The 22,316-nt window shown below is 40.5% G+C and overlaps 1 protein-coding gene and 1 non-coding gene across 2 annotated transcripts in view; one reads left to right on the top strand and one right to left on the bottom strand.

The window, feature by feature from the left end:
- NCKAP5 (NCK associated protein 5) overlaps positions 1-22,316 on the bottom strand; it is an 824,899-nt gene that overhangs the window by 656,722 nt on the left and 145,861 nt on the right. The gene's annotated exons all lie outside the window — the stretch shown is intronic.
- Positions 3,730-3,836, top strand: LOC123840017 (U6 spliceosomal RNA). The gene has a single exon (XR_006789847.1). It is a non-coding gene; the product is annotated as a U6 spliceosomal RNA (small nuclear RNA).

Consider the following 22,316-nt stretch of genomic DNA (forward strand, 5'->3'; position numbering starts at 1 on the left):
TATCTTGAATGAATACATGGGCGAGTCAATGAATGAATGAGGCACCACTGCTCCCAAGGCAAGAGCTGTCCCAGACCCAGTATGGCATAAGTTACAAGGCACAGACGAAAACACCAAACCTGCGTCAAGAGTGTGTTGGGCAGGGGTCCAGGAAGAGGAGGAAGGTGAGGGCACACCTAAGCACATGCTGATGGCTGGCGCAGCTCTTGTCCCAGCCTTTGCAGGGATGCTGCTGATAGCTTGGTAGTGGCAGGGCCTGCCTCACCACGTTGGGGCAGCTGAGTGGCTGAGGGTAGAAGGATGAGACTGGGTGCTCTCTACCCACACAAAGGGAAGCAAGTGTTCACATTCAGACCGTGATCTGATCTGGTGGGCCCACCAGTGATTTACGTGGATTGCCCCAACTCAGGAAGATGTCTGACGTCGAAGACTCTGGCCAGAAATCCCACGGGCTTGGGGGCCAAAATGAGGCCATTTTTATACTACCCAAATTAATTTCCCTTTGTCAATACGTATGGGATTTCCAGAAGAACATAGGCTGAGAAACGGTCTCCATATCCATTGTCCAGATGTTGGCAAAATAGAAGCCAAAAAAAGAAATATCTAATATTTAAAGTCTTGTGACTCCACAGCTTTTGGTCAAACAAACAAGCTTGGCTTGCTGGAAGCTCAAGACTAAGCCAAGGCTCCGGGTGGACTTTGAAGGCAGTTATTCTCAAACTCAAGGGAACTGAACTTTGATATGACAAATATCCAAGAGCTGTAGTACTGAGACCTTGTAAAATCAGCCTACAAATACAAAGCGTGACTTAGGTACTCCAGTCAGCAAATTCAGTATGAAGCAGAAGGAACAAACTGGAATATTGCCTAATATCCTAAGGGAGGAGACATTCCCAGTCTTTAAGGCTGGAAGGCAACTTACAGACGCTCTAGTCCAGGTATTCCGTATCAATCCCTGGATTTGTGAACACAGTCGCTCTGAAAGTTGGCCATGGTAATATGGTAATATTATTACCATATATTACCATAATATTAGCGTGGTAATATCCGGGCATTTGCTCTGACTATTCTCACATCTCACTGACTTCTCAATTCTTCCTTAGGCTCAGTATGTAACACTTAACCTCAGGCTCCTTCATTACCTGTTCCGACTCCCTTCCCTACCCAAGCACTGGGGCCCCCTTGATGTCATCATTACACATCAGGTTGGAGTAAGGAACAAACTCTCCAGCAGTTCGGGTCTGGGGAATTCTCAGCAGTTGGTCTGATGTATCAACTAATAACAAGAAAGTTCTATGGAAGATAACTGAATCGTCACCTGGCTTTATTAATGCTAAAAGCAATGTGATGATGCAAGTCTGCTGATTCCTAAGAGAATACCTCTACCAACATTAAAAGAGCAGACAAATAAGTTAGCTTCTAGTTTCTCTAGTTTGTGTGCAGGACTATATACATAACTTTTAAAATATTGAGACATTATAGCTATCTAGGTGACATTCTAAAAGCTTAGAAAACAATGCTTGGTCTAAAGAGCACCAATGAATGCAAGGCATACAATCAGACATCCTGAAGAGGCCACTTTTAGTGACCAGAAGTATTAACTACATATATTCTATCTAGCTTCTATAATAATGTCATTATCTGAGATGAAGAATAAAACAATTTTGGGTGGTTAACATGGTATACAATAAAATATTTTCAGTTCCTAATATTTGTACTTAAAATAATTGCTTGAGGTCTTCACACAGAATCAAAATTAAACATTTAATAGCTCATTGACCTTTATGTGTATCACTCCTAAAACTGTGGATAAGTGAAAACAGATATTTTATTCAAATGAAATCATAATATTTTTGTAGCTTAAATTTTTTCTTGAGCTCAATTGGTAAGAGTGTGGTACTTTACAAGAGTCATTATGAAACTATCTTAAACTGTAGTCATTTCCCTAAAGAAAATGTTTATGGCCTGATGGGATAATTATATTCTCCTATTAAATATCACTCTTCCAGGGCGAGTTATTGTTGAGTACAAATATGCCACTTTATATGCAAATAAAATGTATGGAGATGTGAATAAAAGTTCTGCGTCTATCTACTCACAGATCATCTTATTATGATTCATATTAACAGAACTTCTCAAGACGGGAGATGCTAATATCACATACAAGAGGTAATTCTTTCCTTGAATTTTTGCTTTCAAGATGTTTAGATACAGCTGGAAATATTTGCTTTTCTCACAGAGATAGCAGATTGGGGTTTGCATTCTGAGTTGTATTTTGAGTCAAAAGATTTTACCGTCCTATGATTACTTATTACCAAAACTTGTTTTTTTTTTCTTTTCTTCTGACCTTGACTTCTCTTCAATCCGTTTCTTACAACACCCACACACCTGAAAACAAATCAGGACACCTTGGAGTCCAGAGTTTCCAAGAAGGTTTCTTAAATCCAACCTAGCAAAGCAGAGAATTTCACAAACATTACACAGAGTATAGTCATTTCGTGGCCACATATTTGCATTTTCTCTTTAAAAAAAAAATCTATATTCTTTGAATTCAATCTTTGAGCAAAATACCATGGTAAAAGCCACGAGTCTGTTTTTCACATTTGAAGGAGCAATGTTTTTGTATCTCAAATCCCATCTCGGACAGGTACCTTATATTTTTATTAGCCACCTCTCATGGTGCTAGGGAACTTTTTTTTTTTTTTAAGATTTTATTTATTTAATTGACAGAGAGAGGGAGAGAGAGCACAAGTAGGGGGAGCGGCAGGGAGAGGGAGAAGCAGACTCCCTGCTGAGCGGGGAGCCTGATGTAGGATTCGGTCCAGGACCCAGCGATCAAGACCTGAGCTGAAAGCAGATGCTTAACTGACTGAGCCACTAAGGCGCCCCAGGGACCAACTATTTTAAAAAACTGGAGGATGTATATTTTATCCCTATGTGTGCAGAGCTAACAATATAAGATAAATACTGACTATATAAGGAAGGAACAAAGTATTTCATCACCATTTTTACTGCTTTCCCTGCAGCTCTCCTGTTCTTGCCTAGAGCTGTCAAAGGAATATGGGAAAGCCAGGTGGCATGAATGCGAAGACAGAGCTCTGATTTTCTGGCCAATGCACTGAACTCCCGATGTCAAAGGATCATATAGCTGATGGGGAACTAAAGGAAAGGATGCAAGTGAGGACATCGCAGGGCTGTATCACCAGATGAAGACATTATTGCACATTTGGGAATTTAATTACTTCTGTTGAAATTTGGAGAAAGCCCTTTTTCCCACAAACTAGAAAGTCATTCATCCAGGAGTCAAAACTCAGTATTTATACTTCTCGAGAATTATCTAAAATTTTATGACTGAAGTTAGAGTCTATTATACTTTTTTAATTAGGGCTTAGGGATAACAGGAGATAGCATAAAGTTAGTATTTGCATTAAATTGAAAGAGGTAGGGAGAGCTTTTTGCTATTTTCTAGGGAGTCCGGAAATCTATGTTGATTGTGAACATTTCTTCTCACTCTATTCAAGGACAATTGGTGGGCAGCTGGAAAATGCCAAGGAACTGAGAGTCTTGATCAATGTAAAAAGCAAGGCCTGCATAAATGGTATTATGGGACATATTTGCTAGATTGAAATTTCTGTAAGGGCAAGGTTCCTGTCTGCTTTGCACGTGACTGCTTTATTCTTGCTCAGAACAGTCCTGTCACCTAGTAAGCCCTCAAAAATGTTTGACAGAGTGCTCACTTCAGCAGCACAGACACTAAAATTAGAATGATGCAGAGAAGATTCGCGTGGCCCCTGCATTCGGGTGACACATAAATTGGTGAAGCATTCCATATTTTAAAAAATGTTTGACAGAGAGATGAAAAAAGCTGAGTACATGCTTTCCCACCCCTGGATATTGTACTATGTCTTGTCCATTCATCCAGAACTATAGTCACCCAACACTTAACTCCTAATAGTTGGGCCATATACACACACACTGAAAATCCATTTTTCTTATAGCCTTTAAAATGAAAGAAACTCTTAAGTGTCCATAATCACTTAAATATTCTGCTTCAAAGCAGAGAAATGGACTAAATCTATTCTAAAAATGAAAAGTTTTTATAATACAATATTAAACCAATTTATTAACAATTTAATGTTAACAGGACATAGCTAAAGTCACCTTCAAAATAATGAATTTAAGTAAAGATCTTCGTAGTTAGAGAGGGCACAAATGGGCCCTCAGCTTGCTTGTCCTTGCTCCCTGATATTTGAGACAAAGTGGTTTGATCACTGGAAAAGTCTGTGCTTTGAAAATGACCTCTTGATCCATCTTCTTATTTTTAGTCTTGCCACCCCCCCCCCCCCACCTCATTCCACTCTCCAGAATGGAGTTGGGCATCTTTCTAAAATGCAAATTGGGTCATGTCACTAGCTTGCTCAAAACACATCAGTACTTCAAGAGTTCCTATCTTTTTAAGACACTGTACTTAGTCATTTGCTTGTCATAAAAGGCCTGACTTGAATAGTATCCCTCCTCCAGATCCAAGCCCACTTCCCTCCACCCCTGGCCTTAAGCTCCAATAACACCAAAGTGGTAGTTGTTACCTCACTGGACACACTGCATTAGTTCACACCTCTGGACGTTTGCTCATACCATTTCCGTTGTGTGGCATGCTGTCCTTTCCTTTCTTGACCTTGGTGACACTTTTTCCCTTTAAGATGCATCAGGTCTCCCCTAAAGGATTCTTGGTTACAAGCCCTTCGGTTATAGTCCAATATAAGCCTGAGCATATCTCAGTATCTGTTCCGTTACATTGAAATTAACTAACCACGTGTCTGTTTCTGGCTCTACATTCTCAGTATTCCCGTTACACAAACTATGCCAAAGTTATCCTTTGGCTTCTAGCAGCCACTGTGAAGTCAGGGTCCATGACATTAATATGTACCACACCAAATTGAGTATGTAACATCCTCTTGTTCTTCCCCATCAACACTGCCTAATCTTTCAATGTTCTGTTGTGGCCTGGGAGTTTCCAGAAATTATCATAATATCATAATACCATAATTCCAAAAATTACCTCTTTTCTTATATAAATTGATTAATTAAGCTAATATATTTCACATAAGGCAGTGACGTTTTATATATGGGTGTTAACAAAAGCTGTATTACTGACACTGAACAATTAGTAAATAACGCTATATTGAGGACTCAGGTGGGAAATATACCCAAGCATGAGTAAACTATGTGTGTTAACACTTGCAAAAAATCATTATTTAGATTGCAAGGAATGTTTGCATTAAAGCATCTCAGTTATGTTTTGTAGTAACTAAACTTGATATTATTTGCATATCTGGAGGGCTTCTACAGCTTTTTAAAAAATTTAAGAGCTCGGGGCACCTGGGTGGCTCAGTCATTAAGCGTCTGCCTTCGGCTCATGTCATGATCCCAGGGTCCTGTGATAGAGCCCCGCAGCAGACTCCCTGCTTGGCAGGGAGCCTGCATGCCCTTCTCCAGCTCCCCCTGCTTGTGTTCCCTCTCTTGCTGTCTCTCTCTGTCAAATAAATAAATAAAATCTCCAAAAAAAATAAAAAATAGGGGCAGCTGGGTGGCTCAGTCGTTAAGCGTCTGCCTTCAGCTCGGGTCATGATCCCAGGGTCCTGGGATAGAGCCCTGCATCGGGCTCCCTGCTCAGCGGGAAGCCTGTTTCTCCCTCTCCCACTCCCCCTGCGTGTGTTCCCTCTCTCGCTGTGTCTCTCTCTGTCATATAAATAAAAAATCTTTAAAAAAAAATAATAAATAATAAATAAAATTTAAGAGCTCAAGCAAGTTTTATAAATTCAAAAAATAATTATAAAATCATCTTTCTACGTCAATTTCTATATCAATGTAGTATGCCAACATATTGCCTAGAAAGATTTTCTTACAGTGGTGATAAACCCAGAGAAAAATATAATAGAAATGCTAACATTCCTTTAACCAATGGTGGTTCTAGCTGGGACCTCCTATTATCAATAAATATTGTGGCCCCCAGTCTCCAATTTCCAGACAACGCAGTGACTGAATCAGTATTCTCCAAAGCACAAAGCAGGCAATCTTTTCTGTCCTTTGTGCATTTTTCACATCTTAAAACTGCCCCCTTCAATCTTCCCATGTGCCATCTACCCACACATCCATGTCACTGTGTATCACTAGTCTTTGCAAGTTCTTCTGAGTGTAGTTTTGTTACTATGCTGAAATCTTATGCATAATTATTTGAAGTTGCTATGGAGATTTTGTGTGATTTGTCATGAAGAAAATCTATTGTGTTTGAGATAATTCTCCATACTAATGACTCAGGTATCCATCTCCCTCCCTTATTTTCTCTGGGATTATAACCAACTGTATATATTTGAATATCTATAAGCAAAAGTCATTTTACAAATAACACAACCAGAAAAGTTATTGAATTCACTAATATGAAGCACTTCAGTACAGCTGGGCCAATTTCTCGTGATTTAGGAAAAACTTCCATTACAGTATTTTTTTGAATACCAGCTAGATTCCTGCCTGCCTCCTTTAGGAAGAGATCCTGCAGAATTCTTTTACAGTTACATCTCTTAGAATTCTATCACTAATTATATGATATATATATTGGCTCTATTGTCACTTAGAAAATGTAATTTTATTTTTTTATTGTTTTAAAAGATTTTATTTATTTGAGAGACTGCATGCGTGCACGTGACAGAGAGAGAGAGCATGAGCAGGGGGAGGGGGAGAGGGAGAATCAGGCTCCTCCCTGAGCAGGGAGCCCAGCTCAGGACTTGATCCCAGGACCCTGGGATCATGACCTGAGTGGAAGGCAGACACTTAACTGACTGAACTACCCAGGCGCCCAGAAAATGTAATTTTAGAGCACGTATTAAACTGCTTGTGCAAAATTAAGGACAAATATAGCAACCTTATTAAAAATCATTTATTTGTCCTTCTTATATGGTTGAAGACATTTTTGAGGTGGGAGCCAACGGTGAAACTAATTACTTGACATTAATCAAAGGGCAATTCAGACTAATGGCTGGGATCTGAACAGCAGAAAGCAAATTTCACACCACCCACAAAGGTCATGATTTTATCTTTCTTGCCTGACGTCCCCACCACCAGCCCCGGACAGAAGAAGTCCTGAAATATCATATCAATTATCATTAGACAACTCACATAAATCTCTCTTCTGGCCTCTCGATTGGTAAAGCTGATTTCAGGATCATGATTGATCTTTGGAGATATCTTTGACATTCTTAAGTCAGCTATAGGTGGAAGAGAATTTTGATGAATCCAACATTTTGCCATCAGGAGAGTAGCATCCAGAGGATAAATACAAAAATGAGAAGTCAAATTTCAAATCAAAGGCAGACTAATTATAGAAACAATTCCTAGGTAACACTTTGTCTGAAAACATAACCAAGTTACTAATTTCCCAAACAACCAGTTCTGGAAAGGATGTGTGATCTTCACTCAGGATAATTTGACACCATGGGTACCCAGACAGAAACCCAGGTAGGAGCAGAGATGGCAAGGAGACTAGAGGGAGAGTGAACAGCTGGAGGGACTGAGTGAGATGCTCTGGGACAGGTTAGATCAGAGCCAATGCTTATGTGGTTATTTTAAAGGTAGCACTGATATTATTTTGTATAAACCAGGGCTGGTGAGTAACCTGTAAATGACTGAGGCAAAGGAGAAAGAACAGAAAAGAATGAGAGGAAGGTAGAGGAAAGGATAGCCATCACAAGGGGCACCTGGGGGGCTCAGTCGGTTACGTGCCTGACCATTGATTTAGGCTCAAGTCATGGTCTCAGGGTCTTGAGCTCAAGCCCCGTGTCCAGCTCCACACTCAGCGAGGAGTCTGCTTGAGATTCTGTCTCTCTTTCTGCCCCTTCACCCCCATGTCTCTCTCTCAAATAAATAAATCTTAAAAAAAAAAAAAAAGGACATCACAGAACTGCCTACTCTCAGGCTGTGATAAAGGAAGAGTAAAAAGGAAACCATGTAAGCAGTGTGGCAGAGACAAAGTCTGCATGTCAGGGCTCCTGTAGGAATTTAGGTGCGCTGATAAACGGCTCCAGATCAGTCAAGCATCAGCTGAGTCTGGACAGCAAGGGGCTCTTTTCATTGCCCTGGTGGTAATACAGTGAGTCAAGTACCTTTTTCCCAGAGTCTGAGGGTTGTCCACGTGGGATATTCCAGTTAGTGTCTTTAAAGTGACAGGTGACAGATCATGGGGGACTATTCTCTGTGCCCCAATTGATTAGAAGGGAGAAGTGTTTCCAGAAACAGTAGAAGATCGTTCATGGAGGAAACCAGGAGATAGCTTTTGTTAAGAATGTGAACAGAAAATATAACCAATCTCAAAAGGCTGCTGGGTAGAAGATCATGGTGAATCAAATTCGAGCCAGGAAGAAACTCAGCCTCAGAAACTGGGGCTAATAAATGTTTTGAGGGTCTTCTCATGGAAGGAAAAAATTACCAGTGCAGAGGGAGGATTTAGCACCATCTTGCTAATGGTAGGTGCAACATGGCAAAGGTCAACCCCAAGCAGCCAACAAGGTCCCGCTGTGGTGACCTGAGATTTCTCGCAAGGCTTCAGAGGCAGACAGGCTCCTGTCACATGGCTAACTGGGGCTGTGGGCCTTTTCTGGGAGCAAGGAACTGAGGTGAGAGGGAGAGCCTCACCCACCACACAACCAACACACATACCCCACTCTTAATTCAAATAGAGCAATGAGAAAAGCAGAGACACTGACAGTGAGATCTCTGGTGGCTTTAAAACTCAGCATACCTCTGAAACAAATAATACATTATATTTAGAAAGAAGAAGATAGCAGGAAGGGAAAAATGAAGGGGGAGGAAATCGGAGGGGGAGATGAACCATGAGAGACTATGGACTTTGAGAAACAAACTGAGGGCTCTAGAGGGGAGAAGGTGGGGGGATGGGTTAGCCTGGTGATGGGTATTGAGGAGGGCACGTTCTGCATGGAGCACTGGGTGTTATACACAAACAATGAATCATGGATCACTACATCAAAAACTAATGATGTAATGTATGGTGATTAACATAACATAATAAAAAATAAAATAAAATTAAAAACTCAGCAAAGAAAACGAAAGAATCTGAGGATGTAAGCAGTCATGTCCAGTTCAAGAATGTCTAGAAGAGGAAAGGGGATCGTTTGGGGAGCAAACAGCTGAAAGTTTAGAAAAAGTCAAGAGGATTTGGTTGTCTCAGCCAAGAGTCCCTAAGCATAGCAGCAAACAGAGATTCAGGATTTCCTCAGTATCCAAAGTCCTCTTTTTATGGACCCACAAAATTTTAATAAATACCTTTAAACTTTGTATTTCAGTTTAGTGGCATAAAAACGAACATTAAGGGTATTCTGAATGTAATAATAAAGAACTTCTTATCGAATATTGCCATGTGGTCCAGTCTTCTTTGTACTTTCGTTCATGATGGCCTTATTAAAAGCTAATATAAAAAGAACAGAAGTAGACTTAACGGGATATTCCTGCCACAAGAAAAGGCAAAGACAATGTATTCACACATGAAACTAACAACCATTATGTAGCTTGAAGGGTAGAAATTGGAAAGACAGCTCAGTCATCTTCCATCACAAGACTACACAAGGCAACCAAATGCAAAAGAACCTACTCCTAATAGAAAAGACCAGAGAAGACCACAGTCAAGGTAGAGGTCTAACAAATGTTTCAGCAAAACAGCACCATCTGTCATTCAATTCATGAATTTTATTTGGTTCTGTAATTAAATGAGACCAATGAGTAACAGGATGTGTGGAAGGAAAGACAAATGATCAAGGAAGAAAGAAACAAATCTGTAAAAACAGTGTCAAAGGTCCAGGGTAAGCCATGACTTACAAAAACAGGTGAAATCTACAGGGTGTTAGGTTATGACCCTGTTTAGAGTCAGATGAGGGAAAGGATGGAATTGACTTACTGCTTGATGCAGATGACATCATGCTAATATAGAAGCTAGGGAGAAAGCTGGATCATTCAATTCCTCTATCACTTGTCCCTTTGCTATCAAGGCAAATGATCTCCAAATTGAAAAGAAGAAGAAAACATGAAGCCCAAGATAAGTGAAGAGATCACAAGGGAGATCAGCGAGCTTCTCTGCCTAAATCCAGTCTCAACAATAAATTACATTCCGGGGTAATAAATGGACTTCAGATGGGATGGTGGAAGCATTGTTGGCAATCTTTGAGGAGTCATGACAAGTCAGAGAGGGGCCCACATTAAAAGCCGGGAAATACGTTTATTTTTTGAGAACATTTCAGAATTTTTTTTTTAATTTTCAAATTCAAAGGAAAAAGCTACATTTAGAAACTACAAATCAGTTTCTAGGCTGATCTCCCTTCAAAAAAATCATTTCTAGAATGCAGTGTTCTAAAAAAGGGCGTATGGGGCACCTGGGTGGCTCAGTTCATTGAGCATCCGATTCCTGGTTTTGGGTCAGGTCATGATCTGGGAGTGGCGAGATCAGAGCCCAGAGTCTGGCATCCCACTCAGCGGGAAGTCTGCTTGGAGATTCTCTTCCTCTGCCCCTCCCCCCACTGGCATGCGCCCACTCTTTCTCTCAAATAAATAAATAAATCTTTTTAAAAAAATAAATAAAAGAAGGTGTGTGACAACTAGAAAAGAAATCAATGGTCACTCGGAGTTACAGAGACTCCCTAAGAACAGCTCCCCTTCACATCTTTGGAAAAAAGGCCAACAAGACCGAGAGGCAAAGTGAACCTGGATTTCTGCTGAGTGTTTAATAAAATATTGCTTGATGACCACGAAGCAGGATACAGAAAGAGGGACGAGATGGTCACTTCTGGGAAGCGAATCCGCAGCTGCACATTGCAGGTCCTCTGTCTAACACCTGTGCGGAAACACTGCGGCAGAACGTCATGCAACGCCTGGGTTTGGAGTCAAGAAATCTAAAGCTAAGTAACTGTTCTGCCTTGGATGAGTGCAAGGGTCCACAAGTCTGGGCACTGCCTGTTTGTGTAAGGCAAGCTTTACCAGAACAGGGTGGCATGCATCTGTTTACCTGTTGTCTGTGGTTGCTTTCGCGCTCCAGGGGCAGGGGAGAATAGCAGCTACAGAGACCGCCCTCCCACACGGAGGGAGCCCTTTACAGAGAAACTTTGTCAACCCCCTGCCAAGTCACGTAAGCCAGGATGGAGCATACCCTCTGGACACTCATTTTCGTCCTCCACATTAGTAGAGAGGGATAGCAGCCAATGCTTCTGGAGGTAGGTAAGGAAATAATGTATGGAAAAGCTTTTCGCGGATTGTAATGAGCTATACATGCAGAAGGCACGTGCTATTATGATTGCTCTGCCTGTTCAAAGATTAATAGCCATGCTTTGCACATTAAAGGCTCGCCAATCTCCAGTACACAGGAGACTCCCCCCAAATACTGGATGGGCTTTTAAGTGAATGAATGGATGGATGGATAGAAGAATGGCTGGCTAGCTGGCTGAATGATACTAGTAACTACATCTTATTTGGCAGTGACTGTGTGCCAAGCAGCTGTTTTATACACAATAGCTGGTTTTATCCTTGTAACAGACTTGGTGCATTATTTACATTTTAGTGCTGAGTAAAGGAACAGAGATTTGAACAGGAACAACACCAGGAGAAACAGCCAATAAGTATAAAGCAATTAGTATGTCCCAGCCACTGTGCTCAGTACTTGTTAAATGTGACTTAACTCAATGTTCTCAGCTCTCCCATGAAGCAGGTATTAGCATTAACATCATCATCATCATTCCATACTTAGAGATGAGAAGACAGAGACCCAGCAAAGCCAGGTTATTTTCTCAAAGTCAAACATCTGGCACGTGGCAGAACTGAATTTCAAAACCTTGTCTTCCTGACTGATGCTTTAACCATGATATGCTGGGCCAACCTATTTACATTAACAAGGCTAAGTTCATTGAGGATAAATGTCAAGTCTTACTAGCATGATTTAAAAATGAACCCTTTGAAGTGTCTGAAGGGAAACTAGAAGCAGTTCCTATGAAAAATATGTTTTTGAAAACCTTTTTATTTTGGAACTAACTTTGGACTTAGAGGAGAATGGCAAAAAGAGTACAGAATTTCCATTATATTCCAGCTTCCCCTGATGTTAACATACTGTATAAATACAGCAGGATGGTAAGAACCAGAAAACTAATATGGCTACAGTACTCTTACCTAAAGATCTTACTCCAATTTCACCAGTTTTTCCACAAATGCCCTTCTTCTGTGCCCAGACCCCATCTGGGTTCCCACTTTGATACCTAGTTGCTATCTCTCCTTAGACTCTTCTAGGCAGTAACAGTTCTTCAGTCCCTGTCTTTCATGTTTTTGACACTTCGGAAGAATATCAACTAGCCATTTCCTCAGATGTCTCTCAATTTGGGTTCATCTGACTCTTTTTTTTCCTCATGACCAGACAAGGTACCTGTTTTTGGCAACACCCGAGATATAATGTTGTGTCCTCAGTGCATCATATCAAGGGGCTCATGATGTCAATATGTCTTATTACTTGTTTTAACAGACTACAATCTCAGTAAGCTGACAGACATGCAGCCTAGTTGTTAACACACACACGTGCATGCAAATCTCATGATAGTTCCAACTGTGTCTTTAAAAACTTTTGAAAACCATGAGCAAAAAAATTACTATCAGTCCTACCTTTCTCTCCAGTGGCCAGATTACTGGAATAGGGCTGGGTTGCCAGAGGCTAGGAGCACCCCAAGTTGACTTCTTCTGCCTCATGGTATCCCTGCTGGCTGGGGAAGCATTTTGATGGACAGAAGCATGTTGACTGGACTCTGGTGTGTGCATCTAAGCCTCAAAGATAAGACCAGCTTGGGTCATGCTCCAAATACTCACTCAGTGCCCGGATCAGCTGTCCCACCTGCGAGTCAGGCTTATTGGACGATGGGCCCTAGGAAGAAGAATCTTCCAGAATCCCACCATTATACTTGGCCAAATAATACTAATATATACCTTGATTCTGTATTTCGATGGAAAGATATAAGTCCTATGAAGACAAGGGGAGTTTATTTTCTCACATCTCCTTTGGCAGCACATAGTCAATTTCAAAATTGCAATTGAACACAAAAAGAGCTCACTGTGAAAATGCTGAAAATCTATCACTCCACTCACACAGGCATAATTATGGAAGCTGTAAGAAGACTCCCTCTTTATTTATTGATCTGATTTCTATAAGTTTCCTGCATTTCAACATTTTTTTATCTCATCTTCCTGTTAGATTTATACTGTCTGCAAACTATAGCTTCATTCAATTTGAAATGTGTACATTCTACAATTCAGTCACCGTGAGAAAAAAAAGCCTTTAATAATTAAAGTAGCAAAGGTGCACCCTGCCAGCTCTAAATTACTCTGGTAAGATGTAAGCCATCAATATTTCTACAGAAAATGCCTTATTCAAAAAAGAAAATGCCTTATTCAACAATATGTCCTTATTATTTCACTTATAGACACTTCCCTGATAGCATGCATTTAAAACACATAATAAAAAAAAAATAGAGGGGAAAAAAAAAAGATTGGTTCATCTTAAAAACACCTTAAAAACACTTTAAAAACTTGCAGAAGTTAGGAAAACTAGTGTAGCAACAATTTTTTTGAAAGTTCATGTTTTGCAATTTTTGATAACCATTTTAAGTATAATTAACCGTTCTGAAACCCCTTCATTAGAAATTGCTTATCAAGAGTAAAAGAATAAGGAAGATAAAGTCAGAGATATATCAGAGATTTTAAAAATAATATTGATGAATTAAATCTTAAATATTTTAATTAAATACCAGCAACTAAATAAACACTTATTTTGATGGAACTTCCTTTTTTGGTGCTTATTAAATTCCAATGACACTTTAAAAATTATAATATTCCAGAAATTAATAACAGTTAAGGAAGCATGTGAAACAACTTACTGATTTAATAAGTCACTGAAAATCAAGACATGAAGGGACTTGAAGGGTCACATGGGGTATAAATTGGTATGATCTTTCTGGAGGACAATCCAACACTACGTAGAAAAGTTTTCAAGTACATACACAATCCTTCTACCCTCAGGAGTCATCATAAAGAAATGTTAACACAAATATACAATGATGTATGTAGATATATGTTCACAATGGTTTTATTTGTCTAAAATCATTGAAAATGACATAAGTAACCCAAATAAGGATTGTTTAATAAATTTTAAGACAAGTGGTCCTTAGCTTTTATACCTTCAATCTTGAAATAACGTGAGCTTCCAAGGAATCTCCTTCTAATTCTCCTTCTATGCTAAACGTGATCTCTTGTTCATCTGACCAGAAAAGAAACCCAGAACAAAACAATGGCAGAAATACCACAACAAACCCCTCCCAGCCATGGAATGGTGGTACTCTCTGCCTGGCCGGTGGTGCTCTCCAGGACACAGGGCTGCCGCCCTGCCATCCTTGGTATCTCAGAGCCTGAGCAACCGTCAACCTTTACTACAGCTGTCTTCACCAGACTGTTACAGAGCCTGGACAGGATCGCCTGACGGAAGAACCAAGCAGCACCCGGAGATCTTGGAGGATAGGAGGTTTATTTAACGTTGGCAGGCTCGGAGGAGAGTGATCTGCAAAGGTCTGAGCCCAGAGCACAAAACAAAGGGGGCAATTTATACACTTCTACTTCCACATACTGGGCACTCTTGGCGCCTGCGCGAAGCGGGGCAGAGAGAGGAACCCAGATTGGCGCCCATGGGAAGCAGAGCAGGGAGAACAACCTGGAAGAGCCCAGGGGCAAGGCCTGAGACTCCCTTGCTGGCTGGGTTGGCCATCTTAGGACACAGATTTTCCTTATCAAGACCACAGCAGAGGTGACCTTGGAGTGAGTGGAGGAGGGACCTGATGGACCGATCTCTGGGTTCCCCTCTAGGAAGAGGGGCTTGACTTTTTTCTCGGCCAAGGGGTTGGTTTTCAAGGTAAGATTTTATCTGAAGATGCTTTCTGAAACCCAAAAAGAAAATACAAGTTTGAAAACCACTGCTATAACGTCTAACACTATTATTATTATTACTAATTATTTTTTTAAGTTTTTATTTTAATTCCAGTTAGTTAACATACAGTGTTATATTAATAGTGATTCAAGAATTCCATATATCACTGGTGCTCACCATGACAAGTGCCCTCCTTAATCCCCAACACCTGTTTCACTCATCCCCACCACCTCGTCCCCTCTGGTAACCATCAGTTTGTTCTCTAAAGTTAAGAGTCTATTGTTACTTTTTTTTTTTTTTTTAATGAAGGCTAACAAGAAAAACAAAGTGCTAATTTTAGTCACCAGGATTGAAGATCTCATAAATTTAGAACAGGGCTATAATCTCTTATTCAAAACCCTCTGTACCAGATGAATTTTGAAAGTCAGAATATTTTATATTTATCAGGTAGTTAATAGAGAAATACATTCTATATTATGTATCACTGCCAGGAAGGACTTGGGGTGGTCACTCATAGTCAAATACCTTCACATTTTGGAAGTGAAACATAAAAATGTCTGCACCAAATGAATCACATAAAAACCGTAAGTTGCCTCACACCAGTTTATATAAGGTTCTTCCACCAACTGAGTGTTGGGCCAAACCTTTAAAAAAAAAAAAAACAAAACAAGAAAAAGTAAAGAAAACGTTTGAATGCTAGAGGCTCCTGGATGTTGGAGTTCTGGCAAAGGGACTGTATGGAGACAAAGCTGGAATTTGTGATGAGCTAGAAAAGGAGGCTTCAGCTCAGTCAGAAGCTGACTGACCTGAAGTCAGCAAACCAGTGTTCATTTATAAAGGCAAAGAGTCACGTGGAAAGTTCTGTACCAAAGGCAGAGAGATCTCATCAGAGATGACAAACCGGAGATTACATACTTCTTTCAGCAGTTAGAAGGTCTAGCTACTCCGATGTCATTCTCTAAAATATGTTTTTAAAAAGGGATGATATATGGTTTAATATACATACAATTCTGTAATAATTTGGTGAGGTGAAAATATGTGCACTTTTTTAAAAGGAAGGTTTATTTATTTAATTGAGAGAGAGAGAGAGACAGAAAGCATGGGGGAGGGGCAGAGAGAGAGAGGGAGAGAGAGAGTCCCAAGCAGACTCCACACTGAGCCCTGAGCCCAATGCAGGGCTCGATCCCACGACCTGAGCCAAAACCAAGAGTCAGATGCTTAACGAACAAACCAGCCAGGCACCCCCAAATACATGCACTTTGTATTGTTAAGCATGCAAAGCTGACAAGAAATCAGTATTTTCCCCATTATTAGATAAACAGATGATTGATAGGTAGATAGACAGATCTCTTACCCCTGAGTGCACATGGACTAAAAGAAATCTATGTAAAATGATAAATGCCAAAATGTGAACAGTCTTTACCTCAGGGTAGTGCAAATTCAGCTGATTTTTAATTTTTGTTTTCAGGGTTTCTGTATTGTTAATTTTTTTTTTAGAATGACAAGTTATTTTTATGGAAAGAAAAAGCTCTCTTACATTTGGTGAAAAATGTAATTATTTGCAGTTTATATATAATTTAGATCCTCAGGGCTCAAGTAATTCACCTAAAGTCACAGTGTTAATTTGTAGCAAAATTGTATTTGGACTCAAGTCCTTTAACTTCTAGCCTTGTGTCCTGACCATTTTCCCAGGCTACCTTTCTAAATGAGGCATGAGTATGGTCCCTGTCTTAGAAAAGCTAATGACTGAGTAGAGGAGATGACAAATATAGATAGAAAGCAATGATCAAATATTACAAGATGCTATCTACTTAAGTAACTCCTGCAAATAAATCCTTTTGGAATCAGTGTGTGTGGCGGCGGCCGGGGGGTGGGCACATACAAATCTCAAATAAAAGAGAATGAAGGATGGGGCGCCTGAGTGGCTCAGTTGGTTAAGCGACTGCCTTCAGCTCAGGTCATGATCCCAGGGTCCTGGGATCGAGTCCCGCATCGGGCTCCCTGCTCTGCGGGGAGCCTGCTTCTCCCTCTCCCACTCCCCCTGCTTGTGTTCCCTCTCTCGCTGTGTCTCTCTCTGTCAAATAAATAAATAAAATCTTTAAAAAAAATAAAATTAAAAAAAAAAAAAGAGAATGAAGGATAACATTATACCACACCTATCACAAATCTCGCTGAATTCAGAGGAGGAGAAGATATACAAGTACCAGAGAATGCTTCATGGATAAAAGATGGATACGCTTTGAAAAGGTTAAGATCAGGGAGGTTATTTCCACACGGACATATCCAAACTGCATGGCTGATGATCGAAAGCAGAGTTAAGATTCATCTGTGCTGGGGCTGAGGGGGAGTCAACCATATAGGTGGAGTGGGGCCAGATCATGAAAGGCTTCAGAAGCCACGTAAATAGTTAGATATGATGCGGGAAGAAATGGGAGCCATGGACAACTTCACCAAGAAAACCATGTGACAAAAGCCAAGTAACTGGTGTGAGTCATCTGGCAGTGTGTAGGCTGGATTGACGGGGGGGAGACTGCAGTGCAAGGGGTCAGGTACAGGGCTGTGGAAATGATAATGGGCCACGCAAATTGACAAAGGATCAGAATCGGGGCTGGAAGTCAAAGGCTGAGCCACAAAGATGCTGAGGTTTTGAATGAATGCCTCTGAGAACAGTGATCCCTTGACAGAGACAGATGATGTTAGTTGGGTTCACTATCTCCAAAGGGAGAACAAAGAATTAAAAAACATTAAGTGCTCCTGTTCAGTAATATTATACTCTGACCATTTAGCTTTGCGGATTTCAGTACTGAGGCCAACTGGCCATTCAAACTTCCAATGTGCAACATAGTTTGATTCTGTCCTGAAAATTACGCCATGCTCCTCTCATTCCACCCAGCTCTCACAAAGGCAGGGCTAGCCCAAATTAAGGAACACAAGTCAATACCAATTAAAGGAAAACAACAATTACGAAAAAAAAATAACCAAGCAAAAATCTTCCAAATAAGAACAAATCAATAGCACTTCCGTTGCATGGTGGAACAGGATCTTATGTGGCTCAAATATGATTTGAGGGTTTTTTTTTATTATTATTTATTTGTAAAAGAGGAAGGAGAGATTATAAATGTAGAGAATGGACAAAAATGTAAGCAGTTGTGTCTTCCCTCTGTCTGCTTGGGTATTTTATATTTTGTTTGAAGTGTTTTTTAGGAAATGATTTATTATCTTCATCCAGTCTGCCCCAGCAGGGACACCTTCACTGGTCAGAGTGGCCAGTTTAGCTGGGATCCCACCGCCTCTGAACCTTTAGATAGACAGTGCTTTGAATTTCATCTCAGGGATCAGGTCACATCCAAATCCACTTAACATTTCACTGATACGGTTTTTGATGTCATCAGAGACCTTGATGGAATTACAATCCTATTAGTCATGATGGTGGAAGACAGGAGACCTTAGGTGGCTAATGTTCCATTCATAACAAGAAAGAGACGTTTAGCATTTGTAAAGGGCATTGATTTCTGATAGTTCCCTGAAGAACAAGGCTCAAGTGAAGAAATATAACCAGAAAAGGCTTGGAAAAGAAAAGACAGAAAAGGCAAAGTTGCATTTATCCAAACAGCTTAACTCTGTATACTTTTTACAACTTTGCTTGAATGAAAAGAACTGCACATTCATGTTAATGGGTAGGAGGAAGGGCAGTGCAGGACAGGAAGGACAAGCTGAGCACCACAGAGATTCTGTTACTGAGGAATCTGGGAAATTACACTGAGCCCTTGATTGATGCCAAGGAGGTGCCTCTAAATATAAAGGGTAAATGGAGGTTACATGGAAAGGGCTTTTAATCTGGGTGATAAATTGCCAGATTCCATTATGCTTAATGAGTCTCATCAATGCATAGCTAGACTCAAGAAAATAATAAGACCCCTTTCAGAGCCTAGTATAAACAAATTACAAGAATTAATAATAAAAATCCTATTAATTGTACGCAATTTCAAGACGTTAATGAACTCAATTTAAAAAGTTTGGCTAATGTATTTTTAGCATTTTTTTTTTAAATGCCAGGTCATCAGAATGGATTCATTCTTCAGTTTCCTTAGTATGTCCTGTTTTAGGACTTAAAGGATCACATTCCTTTTGGTTAACTCTTCTCCAGGGAGAGCCCTGCTTAGCAGTTCTGGGATATGACAGTGTCACAGGCCCCACGATGCTTAAGATGCTTATTGACCTGAAAGTAACAAATGAGATTCATTCAAGTAAATTTGCCCAGCCTCATAATACGCCTCCTAACCCAGCAGAGACTACAGGAACACATTAGATTCTCAGTCACCAGGCTGGAAAACACAAATCTTTTGATTCTCAATACAGTCTCAGGTAGGAAACAAAAAGAAGGATCTAAAAACATCTATGCATAGTATGTAGTTCAAAACAGAAGCAGAAAAACCGAAGTCTCTCATCGGCTAAGACCCCTGGGCCTGTGCAAGAAAAAAATCTGCTGGTTTTGCATCAACAAGTATTTGTACAATATACCATCAGTCATGCATTAGAAATCAGGCTATTACTTCTAGCCATTAGGATTCTTTTAAACCATCATTTAAGAAAGACCCTCAATACTCAAGCATATAATCCAAGCATGTGGGAGGTGAGAAAGAAGGTAGCCCCTGTTTTGTAGCTAAATCCCTAGGCAAGAAGACACAAATCGGACATCTGTGCTTAGTTAGATTTCCATGAAAATGAATACCATGTGCTCCTTAAAGCACTGTGAATAACATAACTTATGGTTTCTGCATGGCACCAAGGGGCATGGGGATGGCTGGCAATGATATCTGCTTCAGAAGTTTGGAATGAACCTGTTTATAATATTACCAGGTAATATACATACTGTCTGGCACACACAGAGTGCTCAATAAATATTTCTTCCAATCTGAATGGAAGAGTGACTCCTTTTATATACAAGCTGCTATATCAAGTTTGTACATCCTCGATTTTACTATAAAAATAATATATGTTCTCATGCACATCTGCCTCAGCCTCTGAGTCAATAAAGACTGAGAGCCAATCTCTCCTCCTCAAACATTTTCCCCCACTGGGCTGCTAATGTGCTGGATCCCCCAGGTTCTGCATCCAAACCTCTAAGTATTTCTCTGGTGGGCTTCCTTCTCTCCTGTCACTTGTTGCTGTCCCAATCTTGTTCCTTTTCTTTTACAGTTATTCACAGAGTATTGAGTTTCAGGGCTTCCACAAATGTCTCTATGCAGCCTTGTCCTGAAATAATACAAACACACCATTCCACTAGATTTTATAAGGGACGAACAGTGGAATTAATCTAAAGCCTCTTTCCTCAGTGTTTACGCACTGGAGTTGAGTAGGAAATGAATGCATAACTTCAAGGTTAATGATTTAAGGCCAAACGAGTGAGCGGGCCCAGAAGAACCATAATCAGAGAGGAAAGAGTATTGTGTTGCTGCCAGCAAAGGAGCTGAGATTTGAGTTTGCCCTGAAGGGTGAGTAAGATTCGTGTATGGACACCTCAGGGAGGAGAGACTATCAGGAAGCTCAACTACTGTGAGCAAGGATGATGAGGATGGGAAAGTATGTGGCTGGTTTGGGGTCAGGGAGGAGACTGCTGTGTCTGTCACGAGGGTTTCATTACAGGAACAACGAGGGAGTTGGTGGGCAGGTGAACCAACCGTGGGGTCCTTCAAATGCCAGATTAAGGAATGAGATGTAATCTCATAGGAAAAAAGGAAGTATGTGGGATATTTAGCACAGAAAAGACTTAATAAAAATGGTCTCCTGCCCGTTTCCTTTGGCTAAAGAACACTTTCTCAGTATCTGATCACTGCATGCTTGTTCCAAAACCCTTATTTCTTTCCCCATGTCCAGGGGCACTGCCATCTCTGTTAGTAGCAACAACATCCTTCTTGGATTCAAAGGCTGATGTCCTTGGAAGTATCTTTGATGTTTGTCTCCAACGTCAATGCCAAGTAAAGAATCAATGACCAAAATCACCTTGGGGATGCTTTAAGTAAGTACATATTCCTTGACCCTATTCTAGACCAATTGAATCGGGACAGATTTGGGGACCCAGATCACTACCTGTTATATGATGAATAAAATATTTAATCTGGCTACTCCTCTTCCTTTCAACGACCCCATTTCCCTTTATGCCCACTGCTATAGCCGTAACTCAGAACTTCCTCATCTGTGGCCAGTTACTCTCACAGGTACCTTCTGGGTTGCATCTTGCCCTGCAATATCAGCATCCTCTTTGTAGAACTCACTTGGGCTCTGGGAAGCCAACATAATTGCAGTTCAGACCAGTGATGCCCAGATGTCTCAGTGGTGGTGACTGATGATGCAAACACTTCCCCATTAGGGTGGGAAGGCAGTTGAAAAAACCTTCTGGGGAGCTCAAATCAGGATCTGATGACTCACTCACTCTATCTGAATACAGGCCATTCTACCAGCCCTTGGTAGCAATCCCCACCCTTTAGGCAAGCCCCTCTCCAAGCAACTCCTCAAAGAAGATAGCTCCTGAGGACAGCCCTCTTGTGGTAGCTTTCACAACATAGTTTTGAGAACTTTTGTGCAAGTTACACAATGAGTAGCAGACGTGTTATGATTTCAAAAGTCTTCTCCTCGCTCATCCCAACCTACCATACCCCCATGAGCATCTAAAGTATCTCTAAACCATGACTGGTTTCAGCTCAACACTCCCGAATGAGGTATTCATTCAATTGACTTAAGATGTGCTCTCTTTAAATATGTTACATTTTCCAAAACTCTTTTAAGACCTGTTATTTAAAATATAATATATGGTTGACTCTTGAACACAATGGGGCTTAAGGGCACCAATTCCCTGCAGAGTCAAATTTTTGACTCTCTAAAAACATAACTACTAACAGCCTACTGTTGACCAGAAGCCTTACTGTTAACATAAACACTTGTTTAACAAATATTTTGCATGTTATATTTATTATATACTGTATTTTACAAGAAAGCTAGAGAAAAGAATATTAAGAAAATCATAAGGAAAAGAGGATAAATTTATAGTATTGTACTATATTTATAAAAAAAAAAAAATCCACATTAAGTGGACCGGTGTAGGTCAAACCTATGTTGTTCAAGGGTCAACCAGAAGTTAAAAGAAAAGTTTCAGGGGGCCTGGGTGGCTCAGTCGTTAAGCCTCTGCCTTCAGCTCAGGTCATGATCCCAGGGTCCTGGGATTGAGCCCCACATTGGGCTCCCTGCTCAGCGGAAGCCTGCTTCTCCTTCTCCCACTCCCCCTGCTTGTGTTTCTGCCTCTCGCTGTGTTTCTCTC

The sequence above is a fragment of the Mirounga angustirostris genome, unplaced genomic scaffold (genome assembly GCF_029215605.1).
Source record: "Mirounga angustirostris isolate CCGP_5_RB_7025 unplaced genomic scaffold, mMirAng1.0.hap1 SCAF_3, whole genome shotgun sequence".
In the NCBI taxonomy this organism is placed as follows: domain Eukaryota; kingdom Metazoa; phylum Chordata; class Mammalia; order Carnivora; family Phocidae; genus Mirounga; species Mirounga angustirostris.